We start from the raw sequence: 25978 nt of genomic DNA, 5'->3' as shown, positions 1-25978 counted from the left end.
ACTTATTTTTGTCCGTGGTTTGAGACATATTCAGCATGTAGCTGTCAAGTTTTTTCAACACCATTTACTGAAGAGGCTGTTTTTTTCCCATGATATATTCTTGCCTCTTTTGTCAGAGATTAATTGCCCGTATAAATGTAGGCTGATTTCTGGATCTATATTCTGTTCATTGATCTATATGTCTGTTTTTGTAAGAGTATGATACTGTTTTGATCACTTTAGCTTTGTAGTATAGTTTGAAATCAGGGTACATGATACCTCTAGCTTTGTTCTTTTTTCTCAAGATTATTTTGACTATTCAAGATCTTTTGTGTTTCCCTACAAAGTATAGAATTATTTGTTCTAGTTCTGTAAAAAAAATAATGCCATTGGTATTTTGATAAGTATTGCATTGTATCTGTAGATGGCTTTGGGTAGTATGGTCATTTTAACAATATTCATTCTTCCAGTCCATAAGCACAGGATATCTGTCCATCTGTTTGTGTCATCTTTAATTTCTTTCATCAGCATCTTATAGTTTCCAACTATAGGTCTTTTACCTTCTTAATTAAATTTACTTCTAGGTATTTTATTATTTTTTGATGCAATTTGACTTTTTAAAGATTTAATTTCACTAATCGATTTATTTAAGTTTTGGTTGTGCTTGGTCTTGGTTCTGCCTGGGCTTTCCTCTAGCTGTGCTGAGCCGGGGCTACTCTCTAGTTGAGGTGCACAGGTTTCTTACTGCGGTGGCTTCTTTTCTCGGGAGTATGGGCTCTAGGCCGTGGGGGCCTCAGTAGTTACGGCCTGTGGGCTCAGTAGCTGTGGTTCCCAGGCTCTAGAGCACAGGCTCAATACTTACGGCCTACAAGCTTAGTTGCTCTGAAGCATGAGGGAAACTTCCCAAATCAGGGATTAAACCCCTGCATTGGCAGGCAAATTCTTTACCACTGAGCCACCTGAGAAGCCCTTTTTATGAGATTTTAATTGAGATTTTTCTTAACCTCTCTTTCTAATAGTTAAATAAACTATGAGTTTTTAGAAGCACAACAGATTTAGGTATATTAATTTTATATCCTGCAAATTTACCAAATTCATTGATGAGTTCTATCAGTTTTTTGATGGCATCTTTAGAATTTTCTGTGTATAGTAGCATGGCATCTGCAAACTGTGACAGTTTTACTTATTCTTTTCCAATTTGGATTCCTTTTCTTTCTTTTTCTTGTCTGATTTCTGTGACTAGGAGTTCCAACACTATGTTGAATGAAAGTGGAGAGAGGGGACATCTTTGTCTTGTTTCTGATCTTAGAGGAACTTTCGGCTTTTCACCATTTAAAGTTTATTTATTTATTTGATTTTGGCTGTTCTGGGTCTTCAGTGCTGTGCATGGGCTTTCTCTAGCTGTAGTGAGTTGGGGCTACTCTCTAACTGCAGTATGTGGTCTCCTCACTGTCGTGGTTTCTCTTGTTGCAGAGGTCTAGGGTGCACAGACTTCAGTAGTTGTGCTGCATGGGCTTAGTTGCTCCATGGCATATGGGATCTTCCCGGACCAGGGATCAAACCCACGTCCCTTGCCTTGGCAGGCGGATTCTTAACCACTGGACCACCAAGGAAGTTGCAGCTTTTCACTGGTCAGTATGGTGTTAAGCTGTAGGCTTGTCATATATCACCGTTATGATCCTGAGGTATGTTCCCTCTATATCCACTTTCTGGAGAGTTTTTAATCATAAATTTAAATCATAAATTATGAACTTACCAAAAGCTTTTTAGTAAAATTTTTGTGTTTCTATTGAGATGAGTATATGATTTTTGTTCTTCAGTTTGTTAATATGATATGTCACATTGACTTGTGAATATTGATCCATCCTTACATCCCTGGGGTAAATCCCACTTGATCATTGTCTGTGATCTTTTTAATATATTGTTGAATTCAATTTGCTAATATTTTGTTGAGGAATTTTTCGTCTATGTTCATCAGTGGTATTGGCCTTTACTTTTTGTGTGTGTGATAGCTTTATCTGGTTTTGGTATCAGGGTGATGCTGGCCTTGTTGATTGGGTTCAGAAACATTTCTTCCTCTGCAATTGTTTGGAATTTTTGAGGAAGATAGATGTTAACTCTTCTCCAAGCATTTGGTAAAATTCACCTATGAAGCCATCTGGTCCTGGACTTTTGTTTGTTGGAAGTTTTAATATTACTGATTCAACTTCATTACTGGTAATTGGTCTGTCCACATTTTCTATTTCTTCTTGATTCAATCTTGAGAGGTTGTACATTTCTAGAAGTTTGTCCATTTCTTCTAGGTTGTCCATTTTATTGTTGTATAATTGTTCATAGTAATTTTGTTAATATGATCCTTTATATTTCTGTGGTGTTGCTTTTAACTTCTCATTTTTCATTTCTGGTTTTATTAATTTGGGCCTTCTCTATCTCTTTCTTGATGAGTCTGGCTAAAGATTTATCAATTTTGTTAACCAGCTCTTGGGCTTCCCTGGTGGCTCAGTGGTAAAGAATCTGCCTGTCAATGCAGGGGACATGGGTTCAATCCCTAGCCCAGGTAGAGTCCACTTGCCATGGAACAACTAAGCCCATGTGCAATAACTACTGAACCAGAGTTCTAGAAGCCTTGAGCTGCAACTTCTGAGCCCACACACTGGAACTACTGAAGCGCATGTGCCTGGAGCCCGTGCTCCACGAGAGAAGACGCTGCAGTGAGAAGCCTGCGCAGTGCAACAAAGAGCAGCCCCCACTTACAGCAACTAGAGAAAGCCCATGCATAGCACTGAAGACCCAGAACAGCCAAAAACAAATAAATAAATAAAATTTAAATGGTGAAAAGCTGAAAGTTCCTCTAAGATCGGAGCAGCCACAGACAAATAAGTCTTAATAAAATAAAAACAGTTGCTAACATACTTTAAAAAAGACTAAGCCCCGGAGCAGCCACAGACAAATAAGTCTTAATAAAATAAAAACAGTTGCTAACATACTTTAAAAAAGACTTAAAAAAAAAAAAAAAAGAACCAACTCTTAGTTTCATTGATCCTTTTTTTCCTCTCCATTTCATTTATTTCTGCTCTGATGTTTTTATAGTTCCTTTAGGTGTAAAGTTAGGTTGTTTGTATGAGATTTTTCTTGTTTGCTGAGGTTAGCTTGTATCACTATAAACTTTCCCCTTAGAACTGTCTATGTTATATAGACTTCGGATTGCTATGTTTTCATTTTCACTTGTCTGTAGGTACTTTGTGATTTCCTCTTTGATTTCTTCATTAATCCATTAGTCACTTGAGCTGATTTTCTCTATCCTTGATGATCGTTATCTGAATACAGTTGTAAAAAATAGTTAACTCTCCAAATACTTTTTCTGGATTCATGGTACAGTTTCATACCTTCTTCTATGGTCAAGAAGAGAGAGTTCAAACTCAGGAACCATATGGAAATTTAATTTTTTAATGTTTGTAATCATCATGTATTTATACTTTATGCTCTACCTTTTTTTTTTTCATTTAATAGTATTTCAAATGAAACTTTCTAGTTATTGGAACTTCTGGATTGGTGAACACATCAAGGTGCTGGGAGAACCATGTGTGTAGAGAGGGCATGGAAACTGCCCTCTCTCACCCCATACTGTGCCCTATGCATGTCTTCTGTTTGTCTGTCCTTGAGTGGTATCCTTTGTAATAAACCAGTAATAGTAAGAATGTTGTTTCCTGAGTTGTTCTAGTGAATTATTGAAACTTAGAGAGGTATTTGTAGGAACCCCCCCATTTGTAGACAATTTAGATAGAATTGTGGGTACCCTGACCACCCATTTGTAACTAATGTCTGAATTATGGGACTAAACCCTTAAACCTGTGGTTTCTGATGCTAACTCAGGTGGTTAGTGTCAGAATTATGTTGAATTGTAAGACACCTAATTGGTGTTAGAGAAACAGAATTGGTTGTTGGTGAGGAAAAGAAACCCACACATTTGGTATGAGAAGTATTATGAGTTAAATCACTTCTTTCATTGTATGAAGAAAATATGATATTTGCTAAAACAGTCTTTGCTCAGTGAAACATGGTTTGGGAAGAGGGAAAAATGAAAGAATTGGGTATGAGGAACATTTAATCCCTGGTGGTCACATGCTCACCCACAGTATGGAGCAGCTGCTGTGCTAGCATAAGTTATTGATACTAACAGTAAAAGTTAATAATTCATGGGGAGTTGGTCCAGTAGATACACAGGAAATACAAACTAATAAGAAAAAAAAAGTCAAATACACAGTCCTTTGGTTATTACTACCTGTAAAGACTAAAATGAAATTAAAAGAGTGCTGAATCAGAACTTGATGCTGAACCAAACTCAGATATCTATCAGTCTGAGGTTCAGCCTCTAGACTCAAAGCTACTCCCAAAAGGAAGGATCGATTATGTGGGGAAACAGAGCAACTCTAATACCTCTGGTCACCATGGAGGTGGTCCACATTGGAGGAGGGCAAAATCAAGAAACTATTGAACCAAGAGGGTATAGAATGAAGAATCTGCCTTATTTTGTGGATTGGTGTATCAGCTCCCTGTAGAACCATTAGTAGAATGGATTACGAGAATAATTTAGGGGCACTGTCTTTGGTTTTGAAGGTTGCAAAGTGGAAGAGAATGTTTAGGTTGATGTAGGACCTACAGCTCACTATGGAACAATCACAGATGGCTACACAAGATCCAGACATGTTGTAGGTTATTCCCAAGGAAACAGTCTGGTGAATGAAAGCCAACATAAATTCTGTCTACCCTGAGAAGGGAGGCTATCTGACTCTCCCTATAAATTCCAAATGAACATCACACATGAGGCAGCTCGTATGTTCTGATGCAAGCTGTGTGGGACTGGCTTTATGATAACTGGTATGTTCACCTGCTGAATATGCCCATGTTAATATAAAACAATAAGACAGCAGAAAAATGGGTTTATTTGGGAACACCAAAGAACTTCAATTCTGGACATAAAATCCTTGATGAAGCACCAAGTCTTGAGAAAAAGAAAAAAAAATTTTTTTTTTTTAATACAGGAAAAGGGGGAGTTGGGAACAGCTGTTGCAGATAGAGTCCATTGGTGGACTTGCCTGGTGGTCCAGTGGTTGAGACTCTGCCTGCCGATGCAGGGGACACAAATTCGATCCCTGCTCCAGGAAGACTCCACAGGGCAAGTGGCACCAAGCCCACGCACCACAGCTACTGAGCCTCTGCTCTGCAACCAGAGAAGCCACTGCGAAGAGAAACCCCACCTGCCTCAACAAACAGCGAAGAGTAGCCCCTGCTAGCCCCAAGCAGAGAAAGTCCCCACGCAGCAACACAGACCCCAGCACAGCCAAAAATCAATAAACAAAAGACTTGACCATCAGGGATTTAAAAACAAAAAAAAGAGCCCATTGGAGGAACATGGAAGTTCCAAATATAGAGGCTTTTCATTGGCTGAGTTATGACAAGCTCTCATTGACTGGGCTGTTGCTGGGCAAGGAGAGATTCTTCCTCCTCTCGCTTGGTGTAAAGTATTAACCTTTTTCCCGTTGGATAGACAAGGGTAATATCTCTTCCTATAGGGCCTACAATTGACTTCAGGTGCTAGTGCCTGACAGCTCCCCCTTCTGGCCTCCTGACTCCATTTTAAATGAGGGTTCTGTTTATTAATTTTCAACCTGTTACCCAGGTCATGATAAAAGCCATGGTTAAGGGGGGTGCTGCTGCTGCTAAGTCGCTTCAGTCGTGTCCGACTCTGTGCGACCCCATAGACGGCAGCCCACCAGGCTCCCCCGTCCCTGGGATTCTCCAGGCAAGAACACTGGAGTGGGCTGCCATTTCCTTCTCCAATACGTGAAAGTGAAAAGTGAAAGTGAAGTCGCTCAGTTGTGTCTGACTCTTAGCGACCCCACGGACTGCAGCCTACCAGGCTCCTCCATCCATGGGATTTTCCAGGCAAGAGTACTGGAGTGGGGTGCCATTGCCTTCTCCAAGGTGGGGTGGGGTGCAAGGAGATCCAACCAGTCCATTCTGAAGGAGATCAGCCCTGGGTGTTCTTTGGAAGGAATGATGCTAAAGCTGAAACTCCAGTACTTTGGCCACCTCATGCGAAGAGCTGACTCATTGGAAAAGACTCTGATGCTGGGAGGGGTTGGAAGCAGGAGGAGAAGGGGACAACAGGGGATGAGATGGCTGGATGGCATCACCGACTTGATGGACGTGAGTTTAGTGAACTCCGGGAGTTGGTGATGGACAGGGAGGCCTGGTGTGCTGCAATTCATGGGGTCGTAAAGAGTTGGACACGACTGAGAGACTGAACTTAACTGAACTGAACTGAAGGGGGGTGCCCTATTTCACTGGGCACCATTTGTAACTTTACTGCTGCAAAATCAGCAATAATCCCAGAAGCCTATTTGAATCTGCTGTCTCAGCTTCTCGTCATGGGCTTTGCAGTTGCTAATAAAAACACCAGGTTAATGAACAAGCGAATGTGGAAATGTTGAAGTTGGGGGAGGGTCAAGGAACACAACCCAGCAGGGTGGAAGTCTTTAGAAATGAGATAAATTAAACTGAACATCGATTGGATGGAAACAAAAGTCTTAATACAGCAGGATTGAAGGTTGGGTGGACAAAAGGGAACCCCCCACCCCCCGGTGGGCTCCAAATAAGTCCAAAAGGGACCCCCTGGTGGGACCCAAATAAGTTCCTTCTATTTACTTTCAGTTTGAAGAGCTTTTTTTTTTTTTTTAATTTATGAAGCTGGCATACAAAGAATTGCAATGAGAAACCTGACCTGGGATGGGGCAATAGCTAGGCAGTGAACCAGGATAAAGGCTGTTAAAGTAAGCAGATTAGGGCCAAGATGGAGTCATTCATGCTAAGCCACTTGTCAGCAAACCAAAACTGCACTGAGTGTTTATGCTGGGCTCTCCCAGGAAAGAAGAACCTAGGCAGACTGTCAGCTTTTGGCCGCTCAGCGCAAGTTACCTGGCCCAGCGCTTCTAAGACTTCCCTTTCCTCCATGCAAGGAAAGAAACCCTGCCTTAACCAGTCTGCAAATGCCCAGTGTAACTTCCTTCTTCCTGCTCCCTTCTGCCTATAATTCTTGCCTTGTACAGCTGTTTGAAGCTCCTATATATTGCTAGATTGATGCTCCCCAATTTATGGATTTCTGAATAAAGCCAGTAAGATCTTTAAATTTTACTCGGCTGAATTTTTTTCTTTAACACACCTGAAAAAGGCCAGAGTCCCCAGGCTCATCCCCTTGCAGCAAAGGGGACCCAACACTTTATGTACTTGAGTGGGTGAAATAAGGGAATGAAGAAGAAAACCCTAGGACTCATTGACATGGAAGCCCCATGCTCTGTGGTACCAAAATGTATCAGTGAAGCCTGAGGCAGGCTTCAGTGAGATGGAGAGAATACAGTGATAAGTGGGCTGATAGGATGAAGATGAAGATTTGGGTGAAAATTGTAAGGCTGACGTGGACTTTATGTGAAAAGAGTGTGTCTTCTTTACATGACCGTTCTGAGGGATGGATATCATGTCTGAGTGGGGACCGCCTCCCTTACCTACAGTTAGAGATGTGAGGATTGATGGGGTTAACGTGAAAGTTGAGATGAAAATTTGTATATTTGAAGTGGTTGCATCCTTTTTATCTGAATGATTATGGGGCTGGATACTGTGTCTGACTAGGGAACTGTTTCTGAAAACAGAAAGTGCGTAAGTTGACCCTTCAGGCAGTATTAATTGGATGTGCTAAATTGGAACCAATAAGACTGCCTGAGCTCAAACAGTATAGAGTACAGACTGGAGTCCTGACGTGGACAAATTCTCTATGCAGTAGCTGTGTGTGGCACAGACTGGGACTTATTGCAAAAGCCTGTGAGCACCTCCCAGGGCTACGCACTAGGATTTTAATGAATTTCCATCTGAGGGGCAATACTAGCTGGCTATCAGACATTAATCAAAACTGCCCATAAGATTCAAGGATAGGAAAACATCTGGATACCTGAAATGCCTATGATGTCTTGGATGACATCAGAAAAATACTGTCAGGGAGGGCATTGCCCAGAAGAGTTCCATAATAAAATGGATATTTTAAAAAATCAACTATACTACAATTAAAATAGACTAAAATGAAATGGTTTTTTCCATTTGACTGTGTGGATCACAATAAACTGTGGAAAATTCTGAAGGAGATGGGAGTACCAGACCACCTGACCTGCCTCTTGAGAAACCTGTATGCAGGTCAGGAAGCAACAGTTAGAACTGAACATGGAACAACAGACTGGTTCCAAATAGGAAAAGGAGTATGTCAAGACTGTATACTGTCACCCTGCTTATTTAACTTATATGCAGAGTACATCATGAGAAATGCTGGGCTGGAAGAAACACAAGCTGGAATCAAGACTGCCGGGAGAAATATCAATAACCTCAGATATGCAGATGACACCACCCATATGGCAGAAAGTGAAGAGGAACTAAAAAGCCTCTTGATGAAAGTGAAAGAGGAGAGTGAAAAAGTTGGCTTAAAGCTCAACATTCAGAAAACTAAGATCATAGCATCTGGTCCCATTACTTCATGGGAGATGGGGAAACAGTGGAAAGAGTGTCAGACTTTATTTTTTTGGGCTCCAAAATCACTGCAGATGGTGACTGCAGCCATGAAATTAAAAGATGCTTACTCCTTGAAAGGAAAGTTATGACCAACCTAGATAGCATATTGAAAAGCAGAGACATTACTTTGCCAACAAAGGTCCATCTAGTCATGTATGGATGTGAGTGTTGGACTGTGAAGAAAGCTGAGTGCCGAAGAATTGATCCTTTTGAACTGTGGTGTTGGAGAAGACTCTTGAGAGTCCCTTGGACTACAAGGAGATCCAACCAGTCCATTCTAAAGGAGATCAGTCCTGGGTGTTCATTGGAAGGACTGATACTGAAGCTAAAACTCCAATACTTTGGCCACCTGATGCGAAGAACTGACTCATTGGAAAAGACCCTGATGCTGGGAGGGATTGCGGGCAGGAGGAGAAGGGGACAACAGAGGATGAGATGGCTGGATGGCATCACAGACTCGATGGACATGAGTTTAAGTGAACTCTGGGAGTTGGTGATGGACAGGGAGGCCTGGCGTGCTGTGATTCATGGGGTCACAAAGAGTTGGACACGACTGAGTGACTGAACTGAACTGAAAGTGAAATGGTTTATACAGCATCATGCTATCAATGGAAAGCAAGGACTCACAAGCAAGGAGCCTCTTCTCCCCTAGCACTGACTTTGAAACTGTATGAGGAGCTGCCAGATTCTGCCATTACTTGGACAGTGCCCTGTAAATGCCTTGTAAACCATTCTCAACTGACCAACAAAAAGTTGCTTAGTTTATGAATCACAGTCATAAGGTGAACAGATAGCATCATGTTTGGAAGGCCACCGCTCTGATCTTCTTTGATCAGAGTGGTGTGAAGTGAAAGTTGCTCAATCGTGTCTGACTTTTTGTGACCCCATGGACTGTAGTCCATGGAATTTTCCAGGCCAGAATACCGGAGTGGGTAGCCATTCCCTTCTCTAGGGGATCTTCCCAACCCAGGGATTGAACCCAGGTCTCCCAGATTGCAGGTGGATTCTTTACCAGTGGAGCCACCAGAGAAGCCCCTGATCAAAGAAGACAAGAACAAGTCAGCAAGGTGAGCTGGACTGCGTGCTGTCTTCCTAGCAGTGGTGGGAGAATCGAACGGTAATATAAGCCCCTGTGTTTCGAGTTTCCCCTATTTGTGGGCAAAGACCTATGCCTTAAAAAAAAAAAAAAAAAGACCTATGCCTGTGTAATGAAACCTGCACAAAACCCGCATACAACAGGATCCTAAGAGCTTTCAGACTGGTGACCACATCATGGTGCTGAGAGGCTGATGCACCCGGAGCGGACGTGGAAGGTCTGTGCCCTTCAACCCCGCCTTGCCCTGTGCATGTTTTCCATCTGAAAGTGAAAGTGTTAGTTGCTCAGTCATGTCCTGACTGTGACCCTATGTTCTGTAGCCCGCCAGGTTCCTCTGTCCATGGCGTTCTCCAGGCAAGAATACTGTAGTGGGTAGCCATTTCCTTCTCCAGGGAATAATAAACCAGTAACAGTAAGTAAACAACAACAATAAACTTTCCTTTATTTATATAATTTATGTAATTTATTTGTTCATAGCACTTCTATGAAATTGATATATAATAGTTTATGTCATTCATCTCTTATTGGCTTCTCTTTATATTTATGGCCACAAGCATTCTGTACCTACAGCAAGATAATATTTTGAAATATTCATCTTTATGGTTTTCTTCTCTACTGGTCCAGAGACATCTTAAATGTCATAGGAAGAATTGCAGTTGTTAAAACAGGGATGCGGGCCGAAAGAAATAGTTAACTTTTGATTTTCCAACCTAAGGGCCCGAAGCCTACTTAAGAAACATTAGGAAACCACAGTCTTTGATTTTGCAATGGAAAATAAAGGACATTTGAGGATCAAAAGGATCCTGCAAAAAAAAAAAAAGGGCAGGGAATGTGTGCCTGAACAACAGACGATATCAAAGATAAACAAAGCTGAATACTAGCTAAAGTGGTGAGGATAGATTTTATTCAGTAATACTATTGCAACAGGGAAGAGCGTTCAGCATAAACTCAACTTCAGTTTTGCAGGGGTTGAGATAGAATTATACATTTGGGATCAGTGACACATAAATGGCATATAAACTGGCTCCCCAATATAATTTCTCTTTTTCTCCCCAGTTGAGATGTAATTGACCTATGACCTGTGTAAGGTATGCAGTGTGTTATTTTGATAATTTGTATGTTGCAATATGATTACTACCGTAGTATTTGCTAACACCTCTATCATGTTACCTAATTGTCATTTCTTTTTTGTGACGAGAACTATTAAAATTTAATCTCCTAATAACTTTGAAGTTTACAGTACAGCATTGTTGATGATAATTACTTGCTGTGCGTTAGATCTCCAGAACATATTTACTAGTTGCGAATTTGCACCCTTAAACATCTTCCCAGTTCCCCCATCCACTCGGCTCCTCCCACCCGCAGCCCCTGGTAACCACCATTCTGCTCTGTTTTTCATGAGGTCACCTTCTTAGGTTCCACCAAGTGACACCACTCACTGTTTTTCTTTGTCTGTCTGGCTTGTCTCCCTTAGCACGAAGCCCACAGGCTCCATCCGTGTTGTTGCAAATGGCTGAATTTCCTTCTTTCTCTTGGCTAAACGGTATTCCACTGTGTGTGCATATATATAAAATTTCTTCATTCTATCAGAGTCTTAACTTTGATCAGGACACCATGTCCCAGGTAAAAGATACTTTCTCTGACTTCCTGGTTGCTGGAAATGACCAGTTCTGACCAATGACAGGTAAACAGAAGTAGCCAGGTAAGAGTTTCAGGAAACTTTATACAAAGTGATAGATTGGACTTTCGTGCATTTTTGTCATTCCCCCATATACCTGCTTTGGGATATGGATTTGAAGCTGGGGACAGAGCATCTATCTTGTTATTTAAGGCAAAAAGAGCTTGCAAATGAAAGCTACATGTGAGTGTGGTAGCGGGGAACAATCAAGGGCCCCTTGGACGCTGATGACTTGGCAGGCTGCTGTGCCAGCCCCAGATCGTGTATTTTTAATCTTACTAGAAAACAAGCCCCTCTTTGGTTGAGCTAGTACAGTCACTTTTTCGGCTGTACAGTTGTCCCTCTGTATCCGTGGGGAATTAGTTCTGTTGCAGGAAAGAGGACCCCTTCCAGGGCCTGAGAGCAAATTCTTGTCCAACACTTAGAAATCAATTGTCTAAGGAGACACAGGCTGACAAAGCAAGGGACTTTGTTGGGAAGGGGTGCCTGGATGGACGGTAGCTGGGGAAGGGAACCCAGGAGAACTCCAGCGCGTGGCTCGCAGTCTCAGGTCTTATGATAATGCGGTTGGTCTCCCGGCTGTCTCTGGCCAATCATTCTGACTCAGAGTCCTTCCTGATGGTGCGCTTCACTCACCCAAGGTGGACTCCAGTAAGAAGTCTGGGGGGTTGGTAGGACATCTGGACTGGAGTCTCATGTCTCCTTTTGACCTCGACCAAATTCTTCTGATTGGTGGTAGCTTGTTAGTTCTGCATTCCTTGCAGGACCTCCTGTTGTAAAACAACTCACACAAGTGGCCAGAGCAGGCAGTTTCAGTCACTGTTAGGTTCCCCTAACAGTTCCAGGACCCTGCCCACAAGGACACCAAAATCCAAGGATAGATCATACAAAGCTGGCCCTCCACACACCTGTGGGTTCCACATCTGTGGTACAGGTCAACGATATACAGGCAAATGCGGTCCTGATACTGATGGCAACTGAACCCAAGGGTCTTAATGCAATTGCACAGGAGTAGGTCTAGACTCAGAGAAGGCAATGGCACCCCACTCCAGTACTCTTGCCTGGAAAATCCCATGGACGGAGGAGCCTGGTAGGCTGCAGTCCATGGGGTTGCAAAGAGTCGGACACAACTGAGCGACTTCACTTTCACTTTTCACTTTCATGCACTGGAGAAGGAAATGGCAGCCCACTCCAGTGTTCTTGCCTGGAGAATCCCAGGGACGGGGGAGCCTGGTGGGCTGCCGTCTATGGAGTCGCACTGAGTCGGACACGACTGAAGCGACTTAGCAGCAGCAGCAGCAGGTCTAGACTGTAAGAGGAGGGCTTAGGAAGACTCCTGTGAGAACTTGTAACACTAACTGCCGGATACTGGAGGCTGACTTGCAAGGGAGAATGTTCAAAAGAGTGCTTAGAAGTATTGGCAAGACCAAGAAGCAAAGTAGGTAAAAGAACAAGCTCTGTCACCAGAATTCAATCCTGGCTCATGTCACTACTAGCCAGGTGATCAACAGCCATTGACTTAATTGTTCTGTGGTTCAACGTCCTTATTTGTAAAATGAGGTTAACATAATAATAGGGTTATTATGATGAAGAAATCATCATAATACTGTATAATACAGTAAGTCCTCAGTCAACACTAGCTGTTGTTATTGTCAATCATTCCACAGAAAGAGGATTTTCTTTTTTTTTTTTGGAAAGACATATCTCTTGGGAAGCCTGGCAAATGGTATTACCTGCCATGGGATTATCAGACATTGGTCATCAGAATAGTCTAAAGAAATTTCTCTCCATGGTGTCACAAAATTCCTTTTCCAAGTCTGCCTGGCTGGCCATGAAGTTGTACACTGGCAAAAAGTTTTCCGTTCAATAAAACATTTAAAAGTGTTTGTGGAACCCCTTTCACGCACATGGACGGTGTTGGGTGATGGTGGGATACAGAAATGAATGTAATATAGTGTGTGTGAGTGTGTGTATTTATGGGAGAGTGGGTGGCCACAGCAGCTGCTGCTCTCTTGTTTTTGCTGGACTTGAACCAGAGCAGGTGTGAGCCTGAGGAAGCACCGTGTGAAGTCCAGGGATAAAGCCAGCTTGGCAGAAGGCAGAGCCAAGAGCAGATGCAGTGCGCCAGTGCAATGGCACGTTTGAGCCCTGGGTCAAAGAGTACCTTGTGAAACCTAATAAAGGGAAACCCTACGAAAATGAGTCAGGAGAGCAGAAACAGGAGATCTCATGGGGTAGGAAATGGCAACCCACTCCAGGATTCTTACCTGGGAAATCCTGTGAACAGAGGTGTCAGAACGGCTACAGTCTGTGGGGTTGCAAAGAGTCAGACACCACTGAGCGAATGAGTATGAGTACATGCGCAAACAATTCAGATCCCAACAGGCGAGAGGTGTCTTGAACCTCCAGCAGGAAGTAACTCTGCTTTACCACCTGCAGAAAGAAGAAAAATGATTCTCCTTGCTTGGTAACAATATACAGCCTTGACGTACTCCTTTCCCTATTTGGAACCAGTCTGTTGTTCCATGTCCAGTTCTAACTGTTGCTTCCTGACCTGCATACAGATTTCTCAGGAGGCAGGTCCGGTGGCCTGGTATTCCCATCTCTTTAAGAATTTTCCACAATTTGTTGTGATCCACACAGTCAAAGGCTTTGACGTAGTCAATAAGCAAGAAATAGATGTTTCTCTGGAACTCTCTTGCTTTTTCGGTGATCCAACAGATGCTGGCAATTTGCTCTCTGGTTCCTCTGCCTTTTCTAAATCCAGCTTGAACATCTGGACGTTCACAGTTCACGTACTATTGAACCCTGGTTTGGAGAATTTTGAGCATTACTTTACTACTGTGTGAGATGAGTGCAATTGTGCAGTAGTTTAAACATTTTTTGGCATTTCCTTTCTTTGGGATTGGAATGAAAACTGACTTTTTCCAGACCTGTAGCTCCTGCTGAGTTTTCCAAATTTGCTGGCATATTGAGTGCAGCACTTTAACAGCATCATCTTTCAGGATTTGAAACAGCACAACTGGAATTCCATCCCCTCCACTAGCTTTGTTCGTAGTGATGCTTCCTAAGGCCCACTTGACTTCACATTCCAGGATGTCTGGCTCTAGCTGAGTGATCACACCATCGTGATTATCTTGGTCGTGAAGATCTTTTCTGTACAGTTCTTCTGTGTATTCTTGCCACCTCTTCTTAATATCTTTTTCTTTCCTTTATTGTACCCATATTTGTATGAAATATTCCCTTGGTGTCTCTAATTTTCTTGAAGAGATCTTTAGTCTTTCCCATTCTATTGTTTTCCTTTATTTCTTTGCATTGATCACTGAGGAAGGCTTTCTTATCTCTCCTTGCTATTCTTTGGAACTCTGCATTCAAATGGGTATATCTTTCCTTTTCTCCTTTGCCTTTCATTTCTCTTCTTTTCTCAGCTATTTGTAAGGCCTCCTCAGACAGCCATTTTGCCTGTTTGCATTTCTTTTTCTTGGGGATGGTCTTGCTCCCTGTCTCCTGTACAATGTCATGAACCTTCATCCGTAGTTCTTCAGGGACTCTGTCTATCAGATCTAATCCCTTGAATCTATTTGTCACTTCCACTGTATTATCATAAGGGATTTGATTTAGGTCATACCTGAATGGTCTAGTGGTTTTCCCTACTTTTTTCAATTTAAGTCTGAATTTGGCAATAAGGAGTTCATGATCTGAGCCACAGTCAGCTCCCGGTCTTGTTTTTGCTGACTGTATGGAGCTTCGCCATCTTTGGCCGCAAAGCATATAATCAATCTGATTTCAGTATTGACCATCTGGTGATGTCCATGTGTAGAGTCTTCTCTTGTGTTGTTGGAAGAGAGAGTGTTTATTATGACCAGTGCATTCTCTTGACAAAACTCTGCTAGCCTTTGCCCTGCTTCATTCTGTACTCCAAGGCCAAACTTGCCTGTTACTCCAAGTGTTTCTTGACTTCCTACTTTTGCATTCCAGTCTCCTATAATGAAAAGGACATCTTTTTTGGGTGTTAGTTCTAGAAGGTCTTGTAGGTCTGCAAAGAACCATTCAACTTCGGTTTCTTCAGCATTACTGGTAGGGGCATAGACTTGGATTACTGTGATATTGAATGGTTTGCCTTGGAAACGAACAGAGATCATTCGGTTGTTTTTGAGATTGTGTCCAAGTACTGCATTTTGGACTCTTTTGTTGACTATGATGGCTACTCCATTTCTTATAAGGGATTCTTGCCCACAGTCGTAGGCTGCACAGACCTTATTTTGGGGGGCTCCAAAATCACTGCAGATGGTGACTACAGCCATGAAATTAAAAGACACTTGCTCCTTGGAAGAAAAGTTATGACCAGCCTAGCCAGCATATCAAAAAGCAGAGACATTACTTTGCCAACAAAGATTTGTGTAGTCAAAGCTATGGTTTTTCCAGTCATCATGTATGGATGTGAGAGTTGGACTATAAAGAAAACTGAGCACCAAAGAATTGATGCTTTTGAATGGTGTTGGAGAAGACGCTTGAGAGTCCCTTGGACTGCAAGGAGATCCAACCAGTCCATCCTAAAGGAAATCAGTCCTGAATGTTCATTGGAAGGACTGATGCTGAAGCTGAAACTCCAGTCCTTTGGCCACGTGATGCAAAGAGCTGACTCATTGGAAAGGACCCTGATGCTGGGACAGATTGAAGGCAGGAGGAGAAGGGGACGACAGAGGATAAGATAGTTGATGGCATCACCGACTTGATGGACATGAGTTTGAGTAGGCTCCGGGAGTTGGTGATGGACAGGGAAGCCTCGCGTGCTGCAGTTCATTGGGTCGCAAAGAGTTGAACATGACTGAGTGACGGAACTGAACTATCTGGTAACATCTCAGCCAATGAGAGACTGTCACAACTCAGCCAATGAAAACCCTCTATTCTAGAAAACTCCCAGTTTTCCTCTAATGGACTTTTATAATAGTTCCTCTCAACTTCCCCTTCTCCTTTATAAAAGTTTTCTTCTCTTCTGCTTTACTGGGACTTGCATGTGGTTTTCCATAACTGCATGTCACAAACTATAATTTTTGCTGCCCCCAAATACACCTGTTTTTTTGCTGATAAAAATTACTGGCTGTTTATTGTTTTAGGTTAACAAGCTGAAGTGAGAAGTGTTTTCCAACTTCTCATATATGGGATCCAATAAATTGTTTAAACCATTTTGAATCAGATTTTCCTTCACTTACAATTGAAACAGCCCTTACTGAGGCAGGTGATAACACTTGCCTCCTGCCTTAAAATTTACTGATGGCCTTGTTCCCGGTTGTTAAAACCCTAATTAAATGAACTGTTGAAATTGCATAACTGGCCAGTTTTAGAACGTGGAGCAAATTCTAAGTATATATATTTTTTAAATGGAAAATTTCAAACAAAAGTAGAGGCAATGATATAACGAATCACCATGCATCTATCACTCTTTTCCAACAATTATCAACTCACGAACAAATTTATTTCACCTATTTTAGCCTCCATCCCCTGAAATGAACTATTTTAAAGCATATCCCATGCTTTGTGTCATCTGATTAGTGTGCCTGGACCATAGCAGTGCATCATATCTGCCAAGGAGCAGGGAGAGGGGACATCTAGCCCCCTTGAGACCCCAGCTCTTCCAGCAGAGAATTCCCCTTGATGATGGTGAGTCAAAAAAGCTGGCTGTCCATTTTAAGTGGTAATAATAGTAACACAAAAGAGACAGGGAGTGACCAGGAAAAGCTTTTGTGTAGGAGGAAGAATTAAACTGAGCTTGATGAGATGGGTAGAATGTAGGTACCAAGAGAGATGAAAGAATAGGATGGATTTATTACTTCTAATATAATATTAAAAAGTAAGAAAAATTGGAAAATAAAGAAATGCAGGAAAAACAGTCATTAAAATTCTCATTAACTAAAAAGCCACTGGGGTTTGGATTTTAATGTTTGATTTTTGTTTGCTTGTTTTCTGTTTCTTTTTTATATATAGGTTAGTTGTAACTGTACTGCAAGTCTACATCTCTATATTTTTATTTAACAGGGTAAGCAGTTTTCTAAGTTAGTATGAACTCATTGTAAACTTTTTTTTTTGCACAGCATGTGGTTCACTTATTTCCCTGACCAGAAATTGAACCTGGGCCCCAGTAGTGAAAACACCAGGTCTTCACCACTGGACCACAGGGGAATTCCCTGTAAACATAATTTTTTTAAGATGCATAATATTTCCTTAAGGACATGTTGCATGGTTTATTTGATCAATCTCTCATATTTTGGCATTCTGATTCCTTTTATTATGTGTGATTATATATAACTATGCAATGAGTATTATTTTCGTTTAAAATCTTTTCTGAAATTTTGAGTTAATTACTTAGTGTGAGGGACTACCAAAAGCAAAATTACTGCTAAAAGAGTGTGAATATTACAAAATAGGGCATTTCTAATACTGATTTTATACCGTCTCATATCATTATCTCAAAAGGTGATTCAAATTCCAGATAAAATTGATAAGAAACATTAAATTTAAGAACATAGGACTTAGAGTGTATGTCACAGAAATGTAATTGAAGGTTTTTTTGGTGGGGAGGGAGGGCTGCACCGCATGGCTCGTGGGCTCTTAGCTCCTCAACCAGGAATTAAACCCAGAGCCTGGGCAGTGAAAGCCCAGAATGATCACCACTGGACCACCAGGAAATTCCCCTAGAAATACAATTTTTAACTGTGCATGCAGCTATTCAGGAAAAAGAAAGACTATACTTTCCAACCCCCCTTGGAGCTAAGTGATGACATTCTGACCAGTGGGATATAAGCAGCACAAGAGTCTCTTGGGCTTTGCTGGTGGCCCAGTGATAAAGAATCCACTTGCAATGCCGGAGCTAGCCACAGGAAACTCAGGTTCAATCCCGGGGTCGGGAAGATACCCTGGAGTAGGGCACGGCAAGCCACTCCAGTGTTCTTGCCTGGAGAATCTCACGGTCAAAGGAGACTGGTGGGCTACAGTTCATAGGGTCAGATATGACTCTGACTTACCCCGTACACACACACACATTCTCTTGGCAGTAGCTGGAAACCTTCTTCAATGGGTGCCTTTTGCCCTATTTTAACTCTTTTTTTTTAACTTTGCAGGCTAGTAATATGGGTACAATCATTTGGGGTAATGAACATAAGGACAAGAGCCTAGGCTTGGTGGGGTGACAAGCTGGAAAAGGCCAGGGTCACTGAGAACTTTGAAGAGTGGACCCCCCTTTTCCACTGTTTCTCCTCTCTTTGCACAGGAGAGAGAAAGTTCATTGCAAGCCGCTGGTGGTTTGGGATTTCTACCAGAACAGCCAAACCTAATTCAAACACAGTGTGGTTTTAGAAACTGGAAACAACAGTGTTACAGATGCTTTTTTACCAGCCCAGAGAAGGGAAGAGTTACTGCCATGGGAAAAAGCATTTCAAGTGTACTTTGAGACCATGTTATGAGGTTTGGTTTAAATATTCCTGATTCTAACAAAAAAGAAAACCTCAGTGTCAATAGGAGGAAATTCCAAGTAAGACTATGGAATTCATGACATCCAACTTCCAATTTAGTTGCCTCAAGTATAAAAGAAAAGAAAGGAGTAGGAGAATGATGAATATCTCCCAATTTATCTTGTTTCCAGAGATTACCATCCCTACTCTAAGAACTATTAAAAGGCCCTCTTGAGAGAACAGCAACCAAAAATAAAGTGGCATTTGGCATTTCTCTGGGAACACATTTAACTCTCCTCTGAGAAGAATAACCTGCTTTAATTTGCTAAAGCCCAAGTCTAGCCCTGTTTTCCTCTGAGCTGGGAAAAAGAAATCCCTGAGAAAATATTTTGAAACAACGTCGATCTGAAAAAAGAGAAGCAAAATGCCAAGTCAAAAGAAAGTTGTGTTAGAATGCATTTTGGTGAAAACACAGATACTTGGGGGCTCAGATCTATGATATGTTGGGAATGGGGAATCAGGGATTTTGTTGTTGATCATCAAAAAAAGGGACTCATTTCTGGAAGCAACAAAGGGAGTGAAATATTTTGCTGAGATGTTTAGAAGCAATCCTGGCCCTTGCTCTTTCCTGCCAATGGAATTTGTCAGCAGTCAAAAACAGGATCAGATTCAAAAGCAAAGAGCAGCCTCTCCAGAACGAAACATCATCAGCAATGACATGGCGTCACTGGATGTCCTCTGGTATAAAGAATTCTCTCCAGGCCAGAGGTCTGGATCTCTGGATCTCCCCAGGCTCATGGTCCTTGCTGCCAAACCATGTGTGATAGGCCTGGCCAGTTCCTACAAGATCTACTTTTTCTCTCTAACTCATCCTGGTTGAAGTTTTGGCTGCTTGCAGTCACCTCTCAAGCAAACTGTAGAGGGTGTATCCAGTTTGTGTTTATATAAAGCAAAATGTTAATCTGAGCCAATTTCTTCTCACCAGTCTGCACACCTCTGAACTACTCCAATCAGGGTTAACCTGTGAAAAGCAAAGTGGAGTGTTGTCTTAGGCAAAGCCTAGCAGAGATAACAAATCTGTTTCCAAAAAAAAAAAAAAACAAAACCACAGTGCATCTCAAAGCCAATAACATGAAAAAGAAATCTGTCACCATTCTCAGCCATTCTGTTATATGATTATTAACCTTCAGAAAATCAAAGTACCCATTTATGTATGGACTTTTGGAGGTTTCTGATGTCATCAGTCTTTTCTGAAATAGACATTTCACCTCTGGGGTAAAGGAAGGGGTTGTAGAACTAGGGAGTGAAATCTATAATCTCTTGGAGGGGAAAAGAAAAGGAGTGGGCATGCAACTTTAATCACTGATGGATTTTAGAATCACATTCCAGTGTGTTCCACCAGCAACACAGCTTGTTATTATCTTGGGCTTTTTCTTTAAAAGCCACCTGCCTGCTGTCCCAGAGGCCGGAAGTTTGCTCTTGCTCCTTGCTCACTTTCCCTTTAAGGACTGTTAGCATTTCAGCTGGTAAAGTTCCAAGTGCCCTCTGGACTCGTTGGCATGACATGTGCGTTTTCCAACTTGGAAGCAAAAGAACATGTTCTCCAGGGAGGGCTCTTCAAGGTAATTGTTCTCTGAGAGATTCCTGCCACTGCCTTAGGCAACCTTCACCGCAGACAAATCCCTCTCACTGTTAGAATGGGCTAGAAATCCAGAGATGGAAAGATAGGAACTCAGGACAGACTTGCTGAGACCCTTGAAACCAGTGACCTTTCCACACAGAGGAGATGGGGGAAAGGCCAGCCCAGGCCAAGGCAGCTGAATGCCTCCCCTGCCCTCCCCTCCCAGGCACAGCGGCTTTCCACTGCCTTCCTTTTTCGAAAGAGCGTCAGTGAAGGAGGTTGGTAGAGGAGCTACTGTGTTAACCGGGATTCCAAGCAGAAGGAGAACACCAGTTCTTTGGAATAAAGCCTTTAACAAATCACCGGGGCTGGAGGGCTGCACCCAGGGGATGTGGTTCGCCAACTCAAGCGAGAGGGGCTGCAAGAGGAATCTGGGTGTGTAGGGGGTGAGAAGGGGAGAGGAAGAAGGGAAAACCCAGAAAAGCGATAAGTCCTCCCTGGGCCATTACCTGCCACCTCAGGCAGGGAACGTGGTGGGGGGGAGGGGGCGGGGGAGGAGGTGGGGAGACTGGGGTGAGGAGTGATCAACAAGTGGGCTGTGGGCTGGAAAGAAATATGGAAGAATAAAAATGCAATTGTTGGGACTTCCCTGGTGGCCCAGTGGTTGAGAATCTGCCTTCCGATGCAGGAGACTTGGGTTTGATCCCTGGTTGGGGAACTAAGATCCCACATGCCTTGGGGCAACTAAGGCTTGGGGCAACTAACTAGGTCCACACCTAAGACCCAACGCAGCCAAATAAATATTCAATTAAAAGAAAAATGAAATTGTTTCCTGTGAGTCGTGGGCTCTGCTCTGAAATCTTCAGTAATGTTTCCATTGTTTCCCGTTGTGGCGAGTGCATCCTTTTAGGAGACACTGAGGAGCTGCTGAGGTCGGCAGTCTGCAGACCCTGGGTGAAAAGAGGGAGCAGCTGGACGCAGGAGACAGGAGACCCCCGGCTAGGTTACTTGTTCCTCTTGTGTATGCGCATCACCACCCTGGAAAACAACAGCCAGAGTTGTTTGGGGGTGCGGAAGGGATGCTGGAAGCCCCCAAGGTGAGGGTAGATGTGAACTTGAAACTGCCTGACTGCAAAGCTCATGCTTTCACTATCTGTATAGTCACATCCTCCCCAGCCACCTCCACACCCCAGCCCTGCCCAAAGCCCTGTGGTAGTTCATGTCTACCAGCTTCTGGCCCCTGTTTCTGGCGGGAGGGGCATAAATGGAGTGGGTTTTGGAGCCAGACCCTCTGGGTTTGAATCCTAGCTCAGCTGTTTGCTAGTAGTAGGATGTTGGGCAAGGTATTCAGTCTCCCAATCTCAGTCTCCTTATCTGCAAAGGCAAGAAAATAACTGTGCCTGCTTTACAGAGTTTTTAGTGCACAATGCACTAAACATTATTTGTTATCGTGATTTCTGACGACAACACAGGATCGTGCCGTGGACAGCCCTGTAGATCCAGCTTCCTGAGCCACAGAAAGAATTCAGGTTTTGAGGCCAAACAGACTGGGTTCCAACCTCAGCTCTGCCCCTTCCGCTGAGTCACTCTGGGCAAATTACTTAACCTCCCTGTGAAAGGGGTGAAAAACACCTCTCCTGAGGTGCAGGGTTGTTGGGAAAGTGGACTAACTTGCAAAGGAGCTGGCCAGGGACTGTCCATCTGTTTTAATCGTGACACGGTCTGGAGGCTCCCATACCCTAACTCTGCTTTACCACACACATATTCTAAACAGCTCTGGGGGTTCCCAGGACATCAGACTGTCCCCTCGTCTGGTCCAGTTTTGTTACTGTTGCTGTGCTGGCTCTTCGTTACAGCACATGGGCTCTAGCTGTGGCGTGCAGGCTTCTCTTGTTGCCCAGCACAGGCTTAGTTGCCTTATAGCATGTGGGGTCTCAGTTCCCCGACCAGGGATCGAGCCGCATCCTCTGCGTTGCCAAGTGGATTCTTAATCCCTGGACCACCAGGGAAGTCCCTGGCTAAGTTTGATTGGAGTCAAACTCATGTAGTGAGAATTGTTCCCTCTGTGTTGTCTGGAAACCCAGTTGGCCTCATTTTAGCATCTTGCTGGGCAGATTGGATGAACAATGACAAAGGCTGTTTTGAGACCGCTGGAAAAACCTCAATTGGCTGAGACAGAATAAACTAAGTCAAACACATTTATTTGTAGCTCAGCTGGTAAAGAATCCACCTGCAATGCAGGAGATTCTGTGTCAATTCCTGGGTGGGGAAGATCTGCTAGAGAAGGCATAGGCTACCCACTCCATTCTTCTTGGGCTTCCCTGGTGGCTCAGTTGGTAAACAATCTGCCTGCAATGCAGGAGACCTGGGTGTAGTCCCTGGGTTGGGAAGATCCCCTAGAGGAAGGCATGGCAACCCACCCCAGTATTCTGGCCTGAAGAATCCCATGGACAGAGGAGCCTGGCGGGCTACAGTCCATAGGGTCGCAAAGAGTTGGACTCGACTAAGTGACTTTCACTTCACACACATTTATTATGTATGAGTCAAATGTTCCCCCCTTTCCTCCAGCTTGGGGCTGTTCTCCATGTTAACTGCCTCTTCCTCCTCTTCCAAGGACCTCCCCAAAGGCTTTGGTCCCTGATGGCCACCATCACAACGCTTACTGCTCTAGGATGACAAGCCCATTATAGCCCCTCTAGAAGGCTTGAGTTCCCTTTGTCTGTTGCATGGGGACCAAGGCGTTTTGTTTGGCTATTGTAACTCCATAAAGTTGAAGGACTTAGAAACATATATACCATTATATATGTGGGTAGAGATGCATTGAAATCACCTAGAAGAATACCTCTGAAGACTAATGTGGCTTCCTCTAAATGTGAGATAACATGGTTATTTAGAAAATATTTGTTTTCTGTCAATCTATTTGGCTGTGCCAGGTCTTAGTCGTGACACATGGCATCTTTTAGTTGCAACATGTGGGATCTAGTTCCCTGACCAGGGATTGAAACCAGCCCTACCTGCTTTGGGAGCACAGAGTATTAGCCAACAGGAAAGACCCAATAATGTGTTTTTAATTTTGTAAAAAAACTGTACCTTCTAATCTTTTTTTACAATGAAAAGTGTGGCTTTTGCAACAGGGGGAAAAAATAATTAAGTGGTGTTCCTAACTAGAAAACCCATCCAATAGATATTTATCAAGGCTGTATTGTGGCCAGCACTAGGAATGGTACTGGATGAACAAAACAGATAAGACCTTTACACTCAGAGAAACTGTAACAGGCTGAGGGAAACCCTCAGTAAACAAATAAATACATCAAGACAACATGGGGCTTGTTGTTCACTTAAGAAGGTGCTATTCTCTGAAACTCTGCATTCAGCTGGCCATCTCTCTCTTTCTCCTTTGCCTTTTGCTTCTCTTCTTTTCTCAGCTATTGTAAGGCCTCCTCAGACAACCACTTTGCTTTCTTGCATTTCTCTTTCTTTGGGATGGTTTTGGTTACCACCTCCTATACACTGTTACAAACTTCTGTCCGTAGTTCTTCGGGCACTCTGTCTATCAGATCTAATCCCTTGAATCTGTTCATCACCTCCAATGTATAATCATAACTGATTATAGGTCATATCTGAATGGCCTAGTGATTTTCCCTACTTTCTTCAATTTAAGCCTGAATTTTGCAATAAAGAGATCATGATCTGAGCCACAGTCCGCTCCAAATCTTGTTTTTACTGACTGTATAGTGCTTCTCCACCTTCAACTGCAAAGAATATAAGGAGAGAAAAGAAAGCCTTTTCAGTGAACAATGCAAGGAAATTGTGGAAAACAATAGGAAAGACTAGAGATCTCTTCAAGAAAATTGGAGATACCAAGGGAGCATTTCATGCAAATAAAGGACAGAAATGGCAAGGATCTAACCAAAGAAGAAGAGATTAAGAAGAGGTAGCAAAAATATACAGAGAACTATACAAAGAAGGTATAATGACTGGGATAACCACGATGGTGTGGTCACTCACCTAGAGCCAGACATCCTGGAATGCGAAGTCAAGCAGGCCTTAGGATGCATCACTACAAACAAAGTTAATGGAGGTGATGGAATTCCAGGTGAGCTATTTCAAATCCTAAGAGATGATGCTGTGAAAGTGCTGTATTCAATATGCCAGCAAATTTGGAAAACTCAGCAATGGTCATAAGACTGGAAAATGTCAGTGTTCATTCCAATCCCAAAGAAAGGCAATGCCAAAGAATATTCAAACTACCACACAATTGCATTTATTTCACATGCTAGCAAGGTAATGCTCAAAATCCTTCAAGCTAGGCTTCAGTGGTATGTGGACCAAGAACTTTAAGATGTACAAACTGGATTTAGAAAAGGCAGAGGAACCAGAGATCAAATTGTTGGATCATAGGAAAAAATCAAGAGAATTCCAGAAAAACGTATACTTCTGCTTCATTGACTGCACTAAAGCCTTTGACTGTGTGGATCACAACAAACTGTGGGAAATTCTTAAAGAGATGGGAATACCAGACCACCTTACCTGTCTCCTGAGAAACGTGTATGCATAGCAAGAAGCAATAGTTAGAAATGGACATGGAACAATAGATTGGTTCCAAATTAGGAAAGGAGTATGTCAAAGTTGAATATTGTCACCCTGCTTATTTAACTTCTATACAGAGTACAATCATGTGAAATGCCAGGCTGGATGAATCATAAGCTGGAATCAAGATTCCCAGGAGAAATAGCAACAACCTGAGATATGCAGATAATGCCACTCTAATGGCAGAAAGTGAAGAGGAACTAAAGAGCCTCTTGACGAGGGTGAAAGAGGAGAGTGAAAAAGCTGGCTTAAAACTCAACATTCAAAAAACTAAGATCATGGCATCTGGTTCCCCTGTAAATAGATGGGGAAAAAATGGAAACAGTGACAGATTTTATTTTCTTGGGCTCCAAAATCACTGCAGACAGTGACTGCAGCCACAAAATTAAAAGACACTTGCTCCTTGGAAGAAAAGCAATGGCAAACCAAGACAGTATATTAAAAAACAGAGATATTACCTTGCCAACAAAGGTCCGTACAGGCAAAGCTATGTTTTTTTTCCTATAGTCATGTATGGATGTGAGAGCTGGACCATAAAGAAGGCTGAGCACCAGAGAATTGATCTTTTTGAACTGTGGTCTGGAGAAGACTCTTGAGAGTCCCTTGGACAGCAAGGAGATCAAACCAGTCAAACCTAAAAGAAAGCAACCCTGAATAGTCATTGGAAGGACTGATGCTGAAGCTGAAGTGACAATATTTTGGCCACCTGATGCGAAGAAGCCACTCATTGGAAAAACCCTGATGCTGGGAAAGATTGAGGGCAGGAGGAGAAGGGGATGACAGAGGATGAGATGGTTGGATGGCATCACCGACTCAGTGGACATGAGTTTGAGAAAACTCCGGGAGATGGTGAAGGCCAGAAAAGCCTGGTGTGCTGCAGTCCATGGGATCGAAAAGAGTTGGACATGACTTAGCAACTGAACAACAGCAGCAGCAGCAAAGTGGGATGCATGCAG

At 42.8% G+C, this 25978-nt stretch overlaps 1 pseudogene; it reads right to left on the bottom strand.

Moving 5' to 3' along the window:
• LOC147352749 (eukaryotic translation initiation factor 3 subunit F pseudogene) overlaps positions 1–25978 on the bottom strand; it is a 43068-nt pseudogene that overhangs the window by 1216 nt on the left and 15874 nt on the right.

Source organism: Bos grunniens, chromosome 19 (assembly GCF_055505025.1).
Source record: "Bos grunniens cultivar Pamir isolate PY7600 chromosome 19, Bosgru_T2T1.0, whole genome shotgun sequence".
NCBI lineage: Eukaryota > Metazoa > Chordata > Mammalia > Artiodactyla > Bovidae > Bos > Bos grunniens.
This window is presented reverse-complemented; position numbering and strand designations above follow the sequence as displayed.